The sequence below is a fragment of the Equus caballus genome, chromosome 1 (genome assembly GCF_041296265.1).
Source record: "Equus caballus isolate H_3958 breed thoroughbred chromosome 1, TB-T2T, whole genome shotgun sequence".
Lineage (NCBI taxonomy): Eukaryota > Metazoa > Chordata > Mammalia > Perissodactyla > Equidae > Equus > Equus caballus.
Genome location: NC_091684.1, coordinates 22,328,183 through 22,349,560, shown reverse-complemented (window position 1 = coordinate 22,349,560; position 21,378 = coordinate 22,328,183).

Sequence of the window (21,378 nt, the reverse complement as noted above, 5' to 3'; positions counted from 1 at the left end):
TCTGTTTGCCATTATTCTATTGGACCAGTCAGCAGGCTTAGCTTTCTTTCCCAGTTTAGTGGCCTCCTTGAGGGTTGTCAGTGTGAGTCAGTTTCCCTTGCCATGAATTAGGATGTAGAAGTGCTGATTACATCTCTGCCAAATTGCTGACTCTGCCGTCTTATTTAGAGTCCTGTTCTTGACTTTTAGATCACTTCTTCCTCTCTCCTCAATATGAGAGTAAAATTCAACTTGAGATGAAGTTCCATGTGAGATCCATAAGTGTCATGTTGCAGTTTTACCATCTAGAAACATCAGGACAGAATCTTATCTTATGCTCAGAATCTTCTCTTTTGGTCTCACTGTATTTCTCACTACCCAGCACAAGCTGAGCCATTAAAATCTTTCTTAGGAATAGAATATAGTCTGAAATGTCTCCATAAACTACTTAAGCAAAGAGAGGATGGAAAAGGAAAGGGTGAGTGAGCCAAACCAGTTTAATAGAAGGAAAAGATTACAGTTTGCTTGGCCATTCTTTGGACTACCATCAGAACTTTGATGTTATGGCTTGCACACATGAAGAGGTACAAAGAGATATTCGATAACGTTTATTCTCAGAGAACGGAACGTAGTGTTGGTTCCATGTCCTTCCTCTGATCCACATGTGACAAAAAGGACTAGGGGTTCAATCCCAATTTTGTCAACTTAACAGTTTTGAGATCTTGAGCAAATCACTCAACAATTATGAGTTTATAGTCTTCATATGTAAATCTGAGGACATAATAACTAACTAATAGAATGTTGAGATCTAAATAAGATAATGTGTGCAAAGTAATTAGTATAGAGCCTAGTTTATATTAAGCAAGTAAGGAGTAGTTATTATCATTGTTAATAATAATAACATTATTACTATATTTCTTCCTATAGACTTGATTCATTTTTTAAATCAACTTCATATAAATAGTTCAATTTAGTCACAAACTAAAAAAGAATAATTTATTACAATAACTAATGAAGGGAAAGAGGAAATAGTTGGAACCTGCTTAGGCTAATGGAGATAAAATGCTATCAGAAAATGGACTATCTCATATATGAGATATTTTATACAAACTAACTTCATGGTAACCACTACACAAAAAATCAGAGCAGAGCCACAAATCATAAATAAAGATAAAACTGAGAAAACTATGACAGAAAACCAAGAAACTGAAATGGCAGTCAGAAATACGAAGGAAAAGAAACAATGGAAATATAGAACAACTGGAAAATAACAGATAAAATGACAGTATTAAGACCTCATATATCCATAATCACTCTAAATGTAAATGGATTGAATGCTCCAATCAAAAGACACAGAGTGTCTGGATGGATTAAAAAACAAGACCCAACCATATGCTGCCTCCAGGGAACACATTTCACCTCTAAAGACAAACACAGGCTCAGAGTGAAGGGATGGAAGGTGATACTCCAAGCAAGTGGCAAGCAAAAGAAAGCAGATGTTGCCATACTTATATCAGACAAAACAGACTTCAAGATAAAAAGACAATGAGAAACAAAGAGGGGCCGTACATGGTAATAAAAGGGACATTTCACCAAGATGACATAAAACAAATATATATGCACCTAATATAGGAGCACCAAAGTATATAAAGCAACTATTAACAGACCTAAAGGGAGAAATTGACAGTAACACAATAATAGTGGGAGACCTCAACACCCCACTCACATCAATGAATAAGTCATCCAGACAGAAAGTCAACAGGGAAACAGTGGCCTTAAATGAAATACAAGACCAGATGGACTTAATAGATACATATAGAACATTCCATCCAAAAACAGCAGAATACACATGCTTCTCAAGTGTACATGGAACATTCTCAAAGATAGATCACACGTTGGGAAACAAGGCAACCTCAATAAACTTAAGAAGATTGAAAGCATCTCAAGCGTCCTTTCCAACCACAATGCTGTGAAACTAGAAATCAACTACAGAAAAAAGGCTGGGAACATCACAAATATGTGGAGACTAAACAACATGCAATTGAACAACCATTGGATCATTGAAGAAATCAAAGGAGAAATCAAAAAATACCTGGAGACAAATGAAAATGAAAGCACAACATACCAAGTCTTATGGGATGCAGCAAAGTGGTACCAAGAGGGAAATTTATAGCAATACAGGCCTACCACAACATACAAGAAAAATCTCAAATAAGTAATCTTAAATTATGCCTAAGAGAACTAGAAAAAGAAGAACAGACAAAGCCTAAAGTCAGCAGAAGAAGGGAAATAATAAAAATTAGAGCAGAAATAAATGAAATAGAGACTTAAAAAACTATAGAAAGGATCGATGAAACTAAGAGCAGGTTCTTTGAAAAGATAAACAAAATAGACAGACCCTTAGCCAGATTCACTAAAAAAAGAGAGGCAGAGAGAAGTCTAAAATAAATAAAATTAAAAATGAAAGAGGAGAAATTACAAAGGATACCACAGAAATACAAAGGATTATAAGAGAATACTATGAAAAACTATATGCCAACAAATTGGATAACCTAGAAGAAATGGATAAATTCTTAGACTCATACAACCTCCCAAAACTGAATCAAGAAGAAATAGAGAATCTAAATAGAGCAATCACAAGTAAAGAGATTGAAATAGTAATCAAAAACCTCCCAAGAAATAAAAGTCCAGAACCAGATGGCTTCTCTGGAGAATTCTGGCAAACATTCAAAGAAGATTTACTACCTATCCTTCTCAAACTATTTCAAAAAATTGAAGAAGACAGAACACTTCCTAACTTATTCTATGACGTCAACATTACCCTGATACCAAAACCAGACAGGGACAAAAGAAAGAAGGAAAATTACAGGCCAATATCGCTGATGAACACAGATGCAAAAATCCTCAGCAAAACACTGGCAAATCGAATACACAATACATTAAAAGGATCATACACCATGATCAAGTGGGATTTATACCAGGAACATGGGGATGGTTCAACATCTACAAATCAATCAATGTGATGCACCTTTAAGTGTATTAACAAAGAAGAATAAATAACAAAGTGTATAAACAAAATGAGGAATAAAAATCACACAATCATCTCAGTAGATGTGGAGAAAGCATTTGACAAGATCCAACATAAATTTATGATAAAAACTCTCAACAAAACAGGTATGAAAGGAAAGTACCTCAACATAATTAAGGCCATTTATGACAAACTCACAGCCAACATCATACTCAATGGGGAAAAACTGAAAGCTATCCTCTGAGAACAGGAACAAGACTAGGGCACCCATTCTCACTACTCCTACTCAACATAGTACTGGAGGTTTTGGCCAGAGCAATTAGGCAAGAAAAAGTCATAAAAGGTATCCAAATTGGAAAGGAAGAAGTGAAACTCTTACTGTTTGCAGACAACATGATCCTATATATAGAAAACCCTAAAGAATTCACCGGAAAACTATTTGAAATAATCAACAACTACAGCAAAGTTGCAGGATACAAAGTCAGCTTATAAAAATCAGTTGCATTTCTATACACCAATAACAAACTAGCAGAAAGAGAAGTCAATAATATAATCCCATTTACAATTGCAACAAAAAAGAATAAAATATCTAGGCATTAACCAAGATGGTGAAAGACCAATACACTGAAAACTATAAGACATTATTGAAAGAAATCAAAGAAGACATAAAGAAATGGAAAGATATTCCATGCTCATGGATTGGAAGAATAAACATACTTAAAATGTCCTCATTACCTAAAGCAACCTACAGATTCAACACAATCCCAATCAGAATCCCAACAACATTCTTCAAAGAAATAGAACAAAGAATCCTAAAATTTACATGGAATAACAAAAGACCCTGAATAGCAATCTTGAGAAAAATAGAACAAACCTGGAGGCATCAGAATCCCTGACTTCAAAATATACTGTAAAGCTATAGTAATCCAAACAGCACCCGAAGTCCCACATAGTGAAGTGACTTTCCCAGGCTCCTTCTTGAGTCATTGGCAGAATTAGGGGGAGAGAAGGTTCCCAGTGCCTGAGGCACAGTGTTTCCCCTGCGCCATCTTGCTTCCCAGACAGGGACCTTAGAAGAGCCACTTTTCCTTTATGCCAAGACAGTCATTGTTAGGCCCAGAGCATCCTCAAAAGCTTTTGTCAATGCCTCTGTTTGTCCCAAACTAAACCCTGACAGTGCTTTGCCTTTCACCTTGACAACAGGCAGAGATTGGAAAATGCGGGGTAGGAACAATGATCTGGAAAACCTGCTTTTATGTTTAATGACTCTTATTACTTGATTATGATTAGCAAAGTAATAGATTTTTTAGGCCAGAATGCTTAGAAAGTATGGGGGGGGGGGGAAGCACTTTGATGAAAACAAAAATGAACCATAATCCTGCCACAAAAGGATAAGTACATTCTCTTGCAAATCTTTCTAGCTCTTTATATATGCATACGTAACAATAGATAATATTTTTCCTAGCTCACCATCCAGCTGCTTTTTATCAAAATAAATGTAGTTTAGTATACTTTCATAATTGTATATAGACATTTTTACTAACTTACATCTTGGCAACTTTTTCCTATTATCTTTAAATATTCATTCACATAAATAATAGTAATGATTGCTTAGTATCCCATAGTAAGAATGCATCATTATTTACTTAACGAATTTTGGAAACTTCAGAGTGTTTGCTTTAAAAAAATGCAAACAACTTTTCAACATACTTCTTAATAGAATAATCATTGAGTATATTTATGATAATTTCCTAGAAGAGGTAATTGGGTCAAATGATATGGACATTTTTAAGACCATTGAAACATATCAACAAATTGCTTTCTTGAAAGATTGTACTAATTTATAGTCCTATCAAAGGTACATTAGAGAACTCACAGTGTATCATTGCCAGGGAAGAAAAGCAACTTGGCCAATATAAGTGAAAACTTTTTTTTGGAGGAAGAAGAAGATTAGCCCTGAGCTAACTGCTGTCAATCCTCCTTTTTTCACTGAGGAAGATTCACCCTGAACTAACATCCGTACCCATCTTCCTCTACTTTATATGTGGGACGCCTGACACAGCATGGTGTGTCAAGTGGTGCCATGTCCGCACCCAGGATCCGAACTGGCGAAGCCTGGGCCACCGAAGGGGAACCTGCGCACTTAAACACTGTGCCACCGGGCCGGCCCTGAAAACATTTTTTTAATTGTGGTAAAATATACATAACATAAAATTTACCACTTTATTTTTAAGTGTACACTTCAGTGGCATTAAGTACATTCACATTTTGTTGCAACCATCACCACCATTCATCTCTAGAACTTTTCATCTTCCCAACTGAAACTTTATACCGATTAAATACTAACTCCCCATTCCGCGCCCCCCCCATTTCTGGCAACCACCACGCTACTTTCTGTCTCTATGAATTTGACTACACTAGATATCTCATATAGGTGAGACCAAACTCTATTTGTCTTCTTGTGATTGGCTTTTTCACATAGCATAATGTCTTCGAGGTTCATTCATGTTGTGGCGCATCAGAATTTCCTATTTTTTTTCCGACAAATATAATTTTAGTCTGGTTCTTCATACTACTTTTCTGGATGGCTGGTAAGTAGTAAAACCAAATGTCTGAACCAAAGTATAATTAACAATTTTGTATAAACCCCTGATTTACATATTTGAAGGAACTATAAAAGGTTTTCCAGGCTTTTATATTTATATTAAGAAACTTCAATTACATGATTATGTGTGATTGTGCATGATGGTGGCACTTAAATAAGCCTGGATTGCTAAAGAAGACTCGCAGGACCCAAAATAACAATGCTTACAAATCCACAGTTTATTACAGACAAAGGATACACACTACAGCAAAGGCATTCAAAGTAAAGAGGTGTGCCACAGCCAAAGACTCTCACAGCGGGGTGTCTGGAGAGGCCAGAGGAAAGCTCTGACTGCCCCCAATGTAAGGCCCTTGCAGAATGCACCAACTCAGATCAGACACCACTGCTGTGTGCAGAGAACACCTCGGAACCAGGGAGTCCAAAATGGAGACTCAGCTGGGGATTTTTATGTTTCGCTGGTCTCATAGGCATCCCCCTGCTAAGTAAGCAGCCTCAGCAGCAGAACCCTCTAGGGGGTCTCACTGTTATCAACAAAGAATGTTGGTGCGCAGCCCTGAAACTCCTCGGACCCATGGTTATGAACCAACGCTAGCAATCAGTATGTTTCAGACCTTAAGCAGGAGTCAGTGCCATGCAAAACAGCTCAGCCAAATTCCAGATCTCTTGGAATTAATCCTCAGAGCACAGAGTGTAGGATTTCAGGGCAGGTGTGAATTATCTGGTTACGTTTCCATTTCCATAGAGGTAGCCGCAGGTTCTCACAAATGCTAGTTACTAATAAAACATATGGATATGGAACGTCATTATGAAAGGATCACATATCACTTTTTAGCTCGGTCCCACCATTCTTTAACCAAAGAGGTAGGTCTTCTCACATCAGGCCCTGCTGAGTGACGTGTGTCTGTTACACTGCTTCTTTCCCTTCTCTTAGAGAAGATGACCTCACTGTTTATTGCAAAACTCTTTTCTGAAGTGTCTTTCAAGACAAGTTTTCTAGTTTGCCCCTTATACTTTTCTATTACTTCTATTATTATTTATTTTTAGGTCAGTCATACCTTTGAACTCAACTAGATAGAAAACACAACAAACCAGCTGAAAAAGATTTAAAAATTTTCTACATTCAAAAGAAAATTAAAAAGGTTAGTGTCTTTCTTTTAACTTTTCATGATTTAATAGCTGAAATTTGTGGCCTATTTCTTTTTGTTCCTCCTCCCCTTTATTATTTTTATATGTGTGAAAAGAACACAACATGAGATCTATACTCAGCAAAATTGTAAGTAAATAACAGTCTTGTTAACTCTAGGCACTATACTGTACCATGAGCTCTAGGACTTATTCATCTTGTATAACTGAAACCTTGTCCCTTTCATTAATACTTCCCCATTCCCCCCACCCCAGCACCTGGCAACCACCAGGCAACCACCAACTTCTCTGCTTCTGAGCTTGAGTATTTTAGATTCCTCGTGTAAGTGGCATCACGTAGTGTTTTTCCTTCTGTGTATGGCTTATTTCACTTACATAAGGTACTCCAGGTTCATCCATCTTCTTGCAAATGGCAGGATCTCCTTCACGTTTAAGGCTGAACAATATTCCATTGAACGTATATATCATATTTTCTTTATTCATTCATCCATTGATGGACATTTAAATTGCTTCCATGTCCTGGCTATTGTGAGCAATGCTACAATGAACATGGGAGCACAGATATCTCTTTGAGATCCTGATTTCAATTCCTTTGGATATATACCCAGAAGTGGGATTACTGGATCATAAAGTAGTTCTATTATTAATTTTGTGAGGAAGCTCCATACTGTTTCCCATAGTGGCTGTACCAATTTACACTTCCACCAACAGTGCACAAGGGTTCCCTTTTAACATCCTCACCAGCGTTTGTTATCACTTGTTTTTTGATGACAGCCATTCTAACAGGTGTGAGGTGATATCTCATTGTGGTTTGATTTGGATTTCCCTGATGATGAGCACTTTTTCATAAAACTCTTGGTCATTTGTATGTCTTCTTTGGAGAAATGTCTATTTAGCACCTTTGCTCATTTTTAATTAAACTATTTTGTCTTTTGCTATTGATTTGTATGAGTTCCTTATATATCTATTTAGCATAATTTATATACAACTGCACATAATTAATTTGTACAATCCATTGTATGTATATACCACATTTTGTTTATTCATTTATCCATCAGTGGACACTCGGTTGCTTCCACTTCTGGCTACTGTGAATAATGCTGCTATGATAACATGGGTGTACATACATCAGTTCAAATCCCTGCTTTCAGTTTTTGGGGGTATACTCCAAGAAGTATAATTGCTAGATTGCACAGTAATTCTACTTTTAATTTTCTGAGGAAATGAATAAATACATTTTAATTTTTAAACTTACAGATCTTAAATTATTAGTGAGGAGTGACATTTAGAACATTTTTCTAGGTCTTCGCATTTTTTTATTTGTGATTTATGAGTACATATTTTTAAACACATAATTTTTCTTAATATTAATAATAGTAACTATTTCCTCTCACATAAGTTGCAAGTATTTTTCCATCCATTATTTCCTTTTTACTTCAGTTAAAGATGATATGTCTATGTATTTATTTTAGGAGTGGGAAAAGAGGGATGGAACCGTTCTTTCTAAAATAAATATGTACAACGTGAAAATTCAAAGTGCATATGCTGACCTGAAACATAGTCTTACAGAAATGGTTTCCAGAGAATAGCACATCTGGCATTTGATTCTTTGTCTTTGCCACGATCCTTGACAAGCAGGCATATCTATTTCACAGCCTAAGTTCCTTCTGTCCAGCATTTAAGAAGGTGCATGTTCTTGCAGGAAAAGCAATAAATCTACAGGAGAGATGCCCATAAAGTCTTGTTCAAGATGCTTAGTGTGAGAGACTTTGGTGCAAACAGAAAATTCCAACTGTATTTTCACTAAACTGTTTGAGAAATAGGCAATTGAGTCTTGATTAATGAGCATTTCCCACATCATTTATGCCCAACCTGTCTGCTGTTTACTTCTGCAAACTCTATGGTCCCAGAGGAAATACTGTTTTCTCTGGTTTTGAGATTTCATTGCCTCCTTGTCCACTGCAGTTTTCTAGACCACACAGACAGCAGTCAAGTTGGCAAAAAAAAAAAGTGAAAGAATTATCAGGCTTATACAACAAACAAGACGGGGGCTGGCCCGGGGGCCAAGTGGTTAAGTTCACACGCTTTGCTTGGGCGGCCCAGGGTTTGGCAGTTAGGATCCTGGGTGTGGACATGGCACCGCTCATCAAGCCGTGCTGAGGCAGCGTCTCATATAGCACAACCAGAAGGACCACAACTACAATATATAACTGTGTACCAGGGGACTTTGGGGAGAAGAAGAAGACCAACAAAAAAAGATTGGCAACAGATGTTAGCTCAGGCGCCAATCTTTAAAAAAAGAGGAAAAACAAGACAAAGAAAAACCAAACAGTTCTCAAATATGAAAGGTCTACTTTAAATCTTAGCCCACAGATATCAAGTTTCTTAAAGGTTCATCCCCGGACCACCAGGTAACTCTTTTTCCTACTCACAACTCAAGAGTAGCATCAGTATGAGCTGGTCAAGCAGAAAGACAGGTGGGAAATTTGTATTTTTAATGCTAAGCTCAAACCCACTCCTTTGCAACAGCGTTTCTCCACCGATTTTTCATTATCATCCCCCAAAAGAGCCCTTTTGGACAATTTTTCCTATTGGCCCTCCTCCAGCAAAATTTTAGTATCACAAATATACTGTATATCTGTTTACATATTGTATTTATACATTAAAAGAGTAAGATTTTTTCACCATCTCCCTCCCACAAGAGCCAATTTTGCCCCCTTGAGGACCATGTGACCTCTGCTGAGAATGAATGATCTACAATGTTTTCTCTAAACAGCCCACACCCACCTTTAGAATTGCAGGGTCTCAGGAATATTAGGGAACTTCTTGTTCTGCTAATTGAAATGTTCTTATCTGTTGATTTGTAGTAGGCTCATCTGGGAAGACTCTTTCTTTTAAAATACAAATGTCGGGCCTGGATCTGAGATGTACTGTATCAGACTCTCTGTCATTTGGGCCGGGATCATTTTTTCAAATGCCTAGTGATTTAAGTGCACACTCTAAATTCTGAACCACTCATCGAGTCCAATCTTTATCTAATAACTTTTAAAACAGCTTGCATTTATTGAATGCTAATGATGTACCAGGCCCAGTCCTAATTCTCTATCTCAGATTGCTTAAAGGAACCCTAGGAGTTAGGTACCACTATTATTTCTTTTTTTACAGATGAGGAAACCGAGGCAGAAAGACATTAAGAAAGTTGCCCAGTGCTACATAACCAGTATGGGCAATCTGAAGCCAGAATCATCACTATCATTAGTTCACACAGCCACACAATTGCCTTTATGCATAAATCATCTATTGAGGTACAAATTTCTTGGAAAAGAGACATACGCAAACTATTCATCTTATACTTTTGGTTAAAAGCATGTTTTAAGAGAAAAAGCATGGGATTTAGAGTCAAGTAAATTCTGGTTGGAATTTTAAATCCTCCATTTTCTTTTTACTTAGGAATTTCTTAACCCCCTGAGCCTCAAAATCTTCATTTGTAAACTAAGCTTAATGGCACTTTGTAAATAAGCTTGTTTGTGGGGATAAAATGAGATAACACATATAAAAGTCCTAGCCTAGTGAACACGTAGCAGGTAGCCAATAAACATTAGTTCTCTTTCCCCTTCCTTCTGTTTCTCTGCTTTAACATGTCCAGTGAAAACAAGCTCACTAGCTGCATAATGAGACAACTACAGCAGAGTAACATTCATTTGTGACCACTGTATAGTCTACAGTAGTTCCCAACAAGGGCACTGGGGCACAATGGTGAGCATTCTTCTCAGATGCACAACCAAAGCGTAATCAATGTGTGTAATTTACATTTGCAACAAGTGAGCAGTCACATTATTAGGGTAGTGAGTGAGATGTAAGAGGTGAGCTTAACATCAAACTTAAGCCAAAAAAATTAAAGGTTGAGCCTTGAAAGAACATTGCCCTTTGAGAATATATGAGAACGCTACCAGGGCAGTGAGCAGTTCTCGTCAAGAAGTAGGAGAGCTCATAAGAGTGACCAAGCAATGTTGTGAAAACTATGGAATGCTTTCGTAGATATTCTGTGTCACAGGTTGGGTTCCCCAGGAAATATACTCTTGAGATGCAGATTTGCACACAGGAAATTTATTGGAGAATGTTATCAGGATCATCACCTGTAGGAAATAAAAAGTAGAACTGTGAAGTAGGAGGAACTGAACCGTGGCATGGTCACAGCAATGTCCTCAGCTGGATCCCATGGGAGGGAGTGTGACCTTGGGTGAGGAAGCTCTCTTCAGCTGAGGGCAATTCTCAGAGAGTGACTCAGCTGAGAGTGGTCAGCTGCCAACAACTGAGATAATGAGTATCTCAGTCCTAAAAGGGAGAGGAGACAGAACCAGGAGGTGCACCACAGCATCCCCTCCAATCTATCCCTTTGAGCTGATGGGATTTACTTGCTTTTGTACAATAAATTCCAGGAACATCTCCTTGAAGATTCTGGTTGATCTCTTTTCCCAGGAAAGAGTCATACTCATAGAGCCATGGCAGTGAATTAATTCTCTATCCCTAGGACTACTTCCTTGTTAACACTTCATTTGCAGTGATGTCTCCATAGCTCCTTTGAAGAAAAAAAAATCTCATTAGCTTGCGTAAGAAGACTAATAGAGAATAGATAAGAATGGGAAGAGGTGAAAAAAAGAGGAAAAATAGGGTGGGTCCACAGAGAAGGTATCCACTTTCAAAGTTTGTGCAGCTGAATAAAGTAGATGAGGCATGAGTCAGGGAAAGAGAAGGCCAGCAGTAGAGGAAAAGGGAAGGTGGCCTCTGAGGAGGATGAGGATTGGAACAGAGAGAGAGCAACTGATGCTCTCAAGGGGTATGACCCAGAAAAGTATAGAGAGAGTGTGCAGAAGTGGGAGAATTGGTCATCCATTCACAGGAGGTTTCAAATCAAATTACTGGGTTTGGGCAACTGTACATGTTTGGTCTGAAATCTGGACTAGCCCAAAGAGGAGAGGTTGACTTGATAAGGGAAATGAATGAGATTGGTCCTACGGATCTTTGAGGGAAAACAGGCAGATTGCTCTGGTAGATGGAACAGGGACCTTCCTGGCCTTTCTCTTCCATGGTCCCTTCTCTGGGTGGGAGTGGAAGGTATTCCTTTCCCTCTGAGACCTACTCTTTCTCTCTTCCTGGATCAGCCCTCAAATATTCTTTTGCCAAAAAATAATAATAACAGCAACAACAAACCAAAACCCATGCATTTTGATTCATGCAAATCAGCACCCTGCTCCCAGCTAGGCCTCCCCTAAATGAGAGCTGAGGGGAGCAGGGTTGCCCAGACTACAGTTGCTGATCCTCCCCCACAGTGTCCCTGCTGAGGCTTTAGCAAGTGAAAATTTGCTCTTTAAGCAAGTGCCATCCCTGCAAAGGGCAGCTCTGTATTTGTGACTTGAGCAATGTCATTACTGCCCACAGAATGGATAGAGAAGGGATTTACTGCTCAAAAGGCTTCTCAATAAGTCACTGGCCTCAGCAGAGATGCATATCCATAATTTATGGAGGAAGTGATCAATCACTGAAAAATACGTCCTGCCCATTAAAGTGAGCTGTTGGCCTCCAGGCTCCTGTCAGCCCATCTCATTGAAAGGGACGGTCTGGGCCAAGGACACTCGGTACTGCCTCTCCCTCCATTGGTTTTCAGGGCTCAAACAGGAACCCTGTCATTGCCTCGGAGGCTTTAAGGCCTATAAAGGAGCTAGGGTTTGGAAAATAGGTTCATATAGGGGGAAACAGGAGAGGAAGAAGGCTCTGTACTTCAAGTCTGTCTTAAAGGGAGAAGCTTTCAGCTATTCCTGCAAGTGATGGGGAAGATGAATCAGCAAGTCCTATCTGTGGCCAGAGATAAGATTTGGAGATTGAGGGCTCGTGGTCAAGCTGAGGATATGGAGACATGCGATGAGCACTGGCTTCTCTAATCCACTTGTAAAATAAGAGGGAAGCTCAAATGGAGACTGAAGGGAAAACAAGAGAGCAAGTGACAGACAGAAGCAACCAAAAAAGAAAAAAGTGAGTGTTTATTAGTCAAAGAACCAAAGGGAGATAGAGGAGGTTGAAACCTAGCCTAGAATCATAATGTGTGTGTAATTGTCCAGCAGCCTGGCGAACTTGGCTCAAATCTAAGGTCAATCTTATTTTCAAATGCTCGGGAGCTCTGAGAGAGACTTGTTTCCTGTCTCCTGTAATTTATTGAAATGGAAAAGCCCAGACACCAGGGCAGCTCGGCAGACACTCCATGTCACACTGGCCTGAGCTTCCACTCGTTCTTCTGACCACACAGAGGCAGCCCTGGGGCCGCTGCTTCCTGACCCACAGTTCCCATCAGTGAGCTCTTTGCCCTCCAGAGAGGAAGAAGGCTTCAGCCAATGGGAGCAACTGGGAGAGATTTCCCTCTCCTGCTCCCACCGAGGCATGGCTATAAGGGCCTCTATGGACTGAAGTGAGAAGTAACCCCCCAGTGTTTTTCTTTCTTTCACTCAGGGCTCTCATAAACGAAAGCATCTTCTCCTCCCCTAATACAATCTGCAGGCAGAGACATCATTTACACCAAGATATCAGTGGAATTTCTTCCCCTCTGTTTTTTCACATTTTAAATGGGACCAACCTGTAAGTCTAAAAGAATGAATTGCTAGAAACAGAATGTTAGTTAATAGCTAGCCTTATGAGTAGGCTGTGCCCAATGAAATCACTCTCAATATGGCCTACAAGGCACTGAAGGACTCAGCCTCTGCCCAGGTCTCTGACTTACACCCTACCACCTGGGACACCTGTCTTCCCCTTCAAACACACCACCATCTCATCAGCCCCAAGGCCTTTGCACACGCTCTTCTTTCTACCTGGAACTCTCTTCCGCAGCTCTTCTCACAGTTAACAGTCCAGCTTAGCCTTTACATACCAGCACCGACGTCACTCCCTCAGGGAAATCCTCCCTGTCTCCCCAGACAAGGTTAGGCCTCCCTAGGAGAGGCTCCCTAGCACCATGTACTTCTCCACTATAGTATGCATAATTCATTCCTTCTTTGTCCTAAAGACCCTTGGGTCACAACAAGCTTGACAGTTTCCAGTGCCCTAAAGAAGGCCAGGGTGGTTGAGGTAGAGTGAGAAGGGAGATGAGTAGATCAAAAAGGCCCTGTGGCCGAGTGGTTGGGTTCGCGCGCTCTGCCGCAGGTGGCCCAGTGTTTCATTGGTTCGAGTCCTGGGTGCGGACATGGCACTGCTCATCGGGCCACGCTGAGGAGGTGTCCCACGTGCCACAACTAAAAAAGGACCCACAACAAAGAATATACAACTATGTACTGGGGGGCTTTGGGGAGAAAAAGGAAAAAAATTTTTAAAAAAGGCAAATTACGCCCATGAGAGCTTAATTCAGAATTTTATTCTAAGGGTAATCAGAAAACACTGGCGTGTTAAGCAGTGGAGTGGATCAGATATGGTCTGATTTACATTGTGAATAATTACTTCAGCTCCTGTGTGGAAATGAATGGAGGCAGGGGCAACCTTACAGCAGACAGATCAGATATTGTTCTAGAGATGGACAGCGGCTTATCCTAGGGGTACTTAGGGCAGTTGCAGAGGAGTAGATTGGTTCACTGTACGTTCGGGAGGAAGACGCCACACAACGTATCGATAGATTAGATGTGGTGTTTGAGGGAAAGAGAAGAACTAGTTTTTGCCTTGAGTAACTAGTACACATGGCATTGTTTATTGACATGAGGAAGATTGGGAAGGAGCAGGAAAAGGAGGGAAGTCCATGTTCTGTTGGTAAGTTAAATTTGAAAACTCTTTTAAATATCCAAGTGGAAATATCAAGAAAGCAGATGGAAATATCAAGAAAGCAGACGGAATTGCTAGGAAAGGTCAGAGATGGAAAAAGATATTGGGCATTTATTGACCTATAGATAGGTTTACCAGGGTTAGGGGTTGCTACTTGAGTACAACGGAGGGAGGGGCTGGCATCAATGATGTGTGTGCAAGTGAGTGAACATATGGAACCATGGAGCTAACTGAGTGAGAAGGGTAAGAAGGACGTGAGAACAGCGAGAATATGGAAAATGTAATAGGGTCAGAAGAATGAAAGTCACATTGAGGCTATGTGATTGCACAAGTGGGAGATCTGGAGTAGGGATAATGGAAGGGTAGGGGACGGTGGTCAGAGAGTGGATTGAAGGAGGCTGAGACCTCCACTTCAGACTCACCTATTTGGCTAGCTTCCACACTCCACATCCCAAGCCTTTGCTACGCTGGTGGTATTGCTCTGCTCCAAAATATCTTCCCTCCTTTTTAGGCACCAGTCCAGCCATGGATGTTGTCGCACATTCCATAACTTTAAACCAGCTTGATATGCCTGTGAGCTACCTAGCGTTGACCATTAAATGAACACTGATAAGTAAGGCTCCAAAACCACTTGTGGACACCTCACTGTCTGGGGTGTTGCTCTGCTTGATTTCTCACCCTGCTGAACTCTTCTTGGCTCTTACACTTTTTGCTCTGGTCCCCATTCTTGATGCCATTATCCGTGCAAAGTTATCCCTTCTGCTCTGGAGCCTCTCAATGGTAATCACTGCTCCAGTTAGCTCCTTGGAACCAAGCGTCTGGCTGACAAGCCACCCCACCTGGCTCTGCCTGGTTCTCCATGAGGGAGAGGATGAGAAAACACGCACGGCTCCCTCCGCCATCACGGCCACAGAATGTCTTCTGGAGCAGACGCCATCTCGGCACTGACGGGCTCCTCCTCCTGTTTTCCCTCTACACTTGAGACTATGTTCCCACCAGCTTTGTAAACATATGCCTCTGGCACGCTTTAATTGTCTGTGCAGTGTTATTCTGCTCCTTATTCCCTTTTTTAGTTTTAACATCTTTTTATGGAATTCGATCTCAATCTTTTTGTTGTTCATTTTTATTTGGAATTTGTTTTCCTCCCTAACTTCATGGCTCCAGAGCTCCCTCTTCTGCTGTTTTTGGGAAATGTTCACAATATATTGTCTCCCTTTCTGAAACCCTCCTAGCTCTGGTCTCCTCTTCTTTCATCTGGACTTCGTTTTCTCCTGGTCTCTGCTGACCCCACAGGGCTCACTTTGGATCATATTCCCAGCTGTTTCTACTCCCTGGGGAACTTTGTCTTAGAGGGAAGTTTGGTCTGCTTAGTTTTGAGAGTTTGTGGGGCCCTGACTACCAAGCCCCTTCAAATCTTACCATTTGCAGTCTGGGCTAACAGAGTCTGAAAAACTCCTCCCAGTTTCCGTAATTGTTCGCAAGTCCGCCCCGCCCTGAGGTTTCCCGTGAACACCTGTCTGCTGGTTTTGGAGATGGTGGCATACATCAGAGGCCCCGTTGCTCTCCTTTGCTCCCTCCAGCTCAGTTGTTGACACAATTCAGGTCTTGCAGTGGTGCTAGTTTGTCCCCTTGTACTCACATTTAGGGTTCACGAAGAAACTTTATCAACTGGTTTTGCCGTAGCTGTTGACTATAGATTTGGGCAGCTGGGGATTTTTCTATTTAATTGCTCTGTTTAATTTTCTAGGTGTACATGGAGAAATTAAAAAATTGTGCCGCCACTGCCAATTTCCCAGACCCCCTTGGGTCATCTGTTTAAGCCATTTAACAACCCTCTGAGGTACTTACCATTATTATTCCCATCCTGTAAACGAGGACACTAAAGCCTAGAGAGGTTAAGAAAATATCCCAAGGTCAAATGTTAGAAATGGTAGAAATCAGATACAAATCCAGACATTCTGCCTACACAACACACACTACTAACCGCTCTGCAAGGCTGCCTCTAAGCATCATTAAGCTATCAGAAGGATGAGTAGAAATTGAACAAATGAACAATAAGGAGAAACTTGTTCTCTGTCGAAAGAATGGGGTAGATAAAGGCCCTGAGGCTTCCTTCCTTTTGAGGAATTAGAGGAAGCTAGTGTGGCTAGAGACTTGTGAGACATGGGGGAGTATCATGGGATGATGCATGAAAAAGATACCAAAGCAGATTATTCAGGACACTCCAAACCATGGAAGGGATTTTGTATTTTATCCTAGATGCCATGCAAAGTCATCAAAAAACTGTAAGGTGTATGCAACATTCCAACAAATCTTGGAAGAAAGATTGCTTTGCTCCACTTAAAGAACTAGATTAGGTATCTTCCGACCTGAAGAAAAATTTGACCACAGAGAAGATGGGTGAATGACATGGTGTAGTGTGCACTCATTGTCCTTTAGGAAGTGAACAGAGACAGGAGGAAAAGGGTACCCAGGGAGGGCAAGAGTCATGAGAAAGGAGGGTGGAGAGCTTGGACTGGGGACCAGATTGAGAAGGCCCTGACAGTCCTTGCTCGGTGGGCTCTTGGGAGCAGTGGCCTTTCTTCACATCAGTTGCTGCTGGGAGAAGAGTGGCGACAGAGGCATGGAGCCTGTGCCACAGTCAGAGTTAAAGAGACCCTCTGCTTCAGGCTGAATAACGCAGCACATTTTTTCAAGGGGCTACATCCTCTTTTACAATGTTCAGGCCTGTACATCAGAAGGTCAGCCACATTCACCTGTCAGGATATTTTGGGTAGTCACGACTCCCCTTTCTTGCTATTCATATCTGTTGCCTTTTGTTACAGGCACCAAGGCTTTGTGAGCTGGCTTTGTGATAAGTCTTCTGTACAATGTAATATTTGGCACTTTTCCTATTCTCATTCAAACTTCAGCAAAAGTATCAGGGAAAATGGAAGAAAGGATGATGCCTATGACTTGAGTATTATTTTTATCTACATCACGTGAGGGAAAGTTGCTTAAATGCTATGGAACTGTCTTTCCGGGATTTCATATATTCAATCTATATATATAAAGCAGAGTCACTTTTCCACACTTCGCTGATGACTTAGCTTCTAGGGCTGCTCTAGGTTTCCATTTTAAACTCTGCCTTCTTATTCCAAGTTTGGGATAATTGGGAATTACTTGTGGAAAGGCCACTGGATGATGCGGCATAGGCCATAGGCTGAAGGGAGGGTAGGACACGTGTGGTCAGCTGAGGGCCATCATGGGAGAAAAGTGCAGGTGTGAGCCATCAACAGCCAGTACCTGCAGCTGGGGGTGAGTGTGCCAGCCTGGTCAAGGGAATCTGGGTGGGGCACCGGTAGCATCTGCTACATACGACTTAAGTGGGACCACGTCCCTAATATTTCTAACACCTTTGTCTGGATAAAAGGATCTGCTTAGTAACATCTTAGTCTTTTCAGAAGTGTTAACAAAAGCTGTGACTTTTATTTGCTCTAAGGTTGTATCTTAATGGCAGTGCTCTGGGTTTGGTCTCAGTCCTAAGGCTGTGGTTTAATGACCACCTTAGAAATGGTTAGAATAATACCCCCAGGGTGCATCGATGTTGTCGCAAATGTTATGCCAAATGAAATAAGTCAGATTGAGAAAGACAAATACCGTATGATTTCACTCATATGTGGAATATGAAGAAAAACAACAAACGCATAGATACAGAGACTAGATTGATGGTTACCACAGGGAAAAAGGAGTGGGGGTAAGGCAAAAGGGGTAAAGGGAGATATGTGTATGGTGACAGATGGAAACTAGACTTTTGGTGATAGTGTCTACAGAAGTAGAATTATAATAATGTATACTTGAAATTTATATAATGTTATAGACCAACATTACCTCAATTTAAAAAAAAATAATAAAGAAATGGTTAGAAGCAGTTTCATTTTCCAACTGTGAAAGTCCCAGAATATCTGGCTGTCTCTATCCATCTGAATCTATTGGCAAGCCTTCCCTCCTGAACTCATCTCTTTCTTGTACTACTTTATCAAATAAAACTGGTAACAACCAGCTCACATTTTCAAATTCTTTTTTAAAACTGACTAACCCGGTGATCAAGCTCAATAAGAACACTTCCTGTTTCCAGATTACCACAGGCAATAGTTTTATAAAATGTTGGCCGGTACATGAGTTGCCATTCTCCCAGCATCCTATAAGAAGTTTCCTTGCTGCCGTCTTTCCACCAAGAGACAGCATGCAATTATTTGAGATATATAATTCTTTGAAAGAGTAGTGAAAAAATGGGACCAATAATATAATTAGCACAGCATCTGACCCAAGCTGGACTAATGAGAATCTCACGGGGATGGAGAATAGAAGTTAGCCCTGCAGATCTGATCCAGATCCTTCCTGCCATGTGACTATCTGCAAAGAGAGCCAGTCTGCAGACACAGAGAAATGAAGCAGACGAACAGAACAAAGCAGACATGTGAGAGGCACAGACAGGGTTCCCAGGCTTCCTGTCACTGTGCACTTTCCTGGGTCCAGCTCCTTCCTGAGGCTCAGCTGTTCTCCTTTGGCTCCGTGAATCTCCCTTCCCCCATCTTTATGATAAATTCCCCTTTCCTTTCCTTTATTACACTAGCTTAAGTGGTTTCCTTACTTGAAATTGAATATTGTCAGCTAATTCGGAAGAACATGATGTTCCTGAGACCGAAGTCATGCGTCAGTCCTCACATGGTCCAGCGCCCCAACCCCAGCCATGTGATGCTAGACCAGATTATCCCTCTGGTCTCTTCTGGTTCTGAAGCTCTATGTCAGGTGCTGCTGAGTAGTCTCCCTGATGTGAGGAATCCATGACTTCCATAAGCATAGCACATGACAAGGGGACCACCCTAGAGTGAGTGTATAAATCAACACAATGCTGCTCTGTTGTTGCAGAAACACCTCAACATGCACACTCTACTAGCTGATTACAAGTGATTAGTTAAGCATTCATTAAGTCATTTTTTCTGGCTCCAGAAGCAGCACATTAATTTAGGATTGTTGGCAGATGCAGATATGTGGGTAAAAGAAGAATTTACGATAGAGATTAAAGTGGGCTTTGCAGGTAGCATCAAGTGTCTGTAAACACTGAAGTGGAACCAGCAGACTGCACCTTTAAGATATTTGCATATGCAAAAACAAAGCAAACAGAGTCTGCCATGTGAGCTATGAGAGAAGTTCCCAACTTCTAGAATGAGGGGTAAATTGCTGTATCCTACACTAGGACTAAGCAACCGGTCAGCTTGATTCACTCTCAGCTCCCTCCAGTGGTTTAGATGGCAGGTAGGAGGTGGGTTTGGAATGGAGGTGAGGGACTGGTGGCAGTGCTGGGGCATGCAGCAGAGGCACTTTGTCCCAGGAAGCGACAGGCAGCACCAGTGAGGCCATCATATGACTCGATGCCTGACATGAGCATGACTTTTACCTACTCAGCTGGAGCTACTCTGTGGCCAGAAACAGGTGCTTCCCATTCTCTTCTGCAACCCTACGTGCAACTTCCTGCAGCCCCTCCTACACCAGGTGGGCCGGGGAATCCTCTACTTAGCATACCAGTGGTTCTCAACCTACGGGGGAACTTGTGAGAAATGCAAAGTATGGGTCCCACCCCAGAACTGCTGAATAGGAAACACTGGGAGTAGGGCCAACAATCTGTGTCTTACCAAGTCCTCTAGGGGATTCTGATGATCGCTGAAGATTAAGAACTTCTGCATTATCCTAAACCTGGATGCTAAGTGGCAAGCAAAGGGTGGTCCCTGAAGTCTCCTTATCTCTAGGGAGGTGGTGTTTTCCCCGCGTCACTCACATAGGCCATATCATGTGCCCTCCGGTCAAGCCAGGCCATGTGGAGGAGGCAGAAGGCAGGGTCCGCTGGAGGGCGCTTCATGGTGAACTTGCTGAGCACCAGGAGGATTTGCACTTTGCAGTGTCAGCGGGCAGCCTTTAAAACACGCCCTTTCCCAAACTCTTCCTCCTGCAGTCAGTCTCTTCATCATTCATTGATAACTCCTTGTCCCTGACTGGAGATCAGTCTGTCTTCATTTGCCTAAGCAGCAAAAGAGGGAAATGTTCATAGTGTGGGGGCATGTGCTCATACACCCCACTTCATGTGTGATAATGATGATGATGGTATGGATTTGAATCTGAGATACACAACTTACTTGTTAAGCATCTTGTCACCCTAGGCAACTTACGTAGCCTTACTTAACCTTTCCAGGCCTCAGCTTTCTCATCTGTCTAGTGGAGATAATAATGTCCATCTTACAGAGTTAATGTGAAATTTATAATAAAATAGTTTCTGCTTAGTATATAAAGTACTTTTTTAGTCACTCCTGCTGTTTTCTTTTTTACTTGCCTTGTATAATAGCACTGCATACAGGAGCTCCATGGGTGAGACTCCTTTTCTTAGGGAAAAATGAAGGCATCACCTCATGACTTTCCGGTTTCTAACAATCTTTTTATTAATGTCCAAATCCCGCACTGGACTAGAACAGTTCCATTCCTCTGTAAGCCTTTGAGGTTTGTGTACCATGTCTCCCTAGAATATTAGAAATAGAAAAGGCCCTAGAATTGGCCAATTTAGTGTAATCCTTTCATTTTATAGATGAAAAAACAGGGACCACAAAAGTTGAGATGACTGTTTCAAGGTCGTGTGGCTAGGTCATAGCAAAACACATTAAAATCTATTCTAGTCCATCTTCTGCTCTGTTATCCTGCCTAACAATTGAAATTGAAGACACCACAGTTTTCTCTTGGTTAGCTGCCTGCTAAAATTTTAGCTAAAAAAAATAGGAAACGAATGTGATTTCTTTTCCCA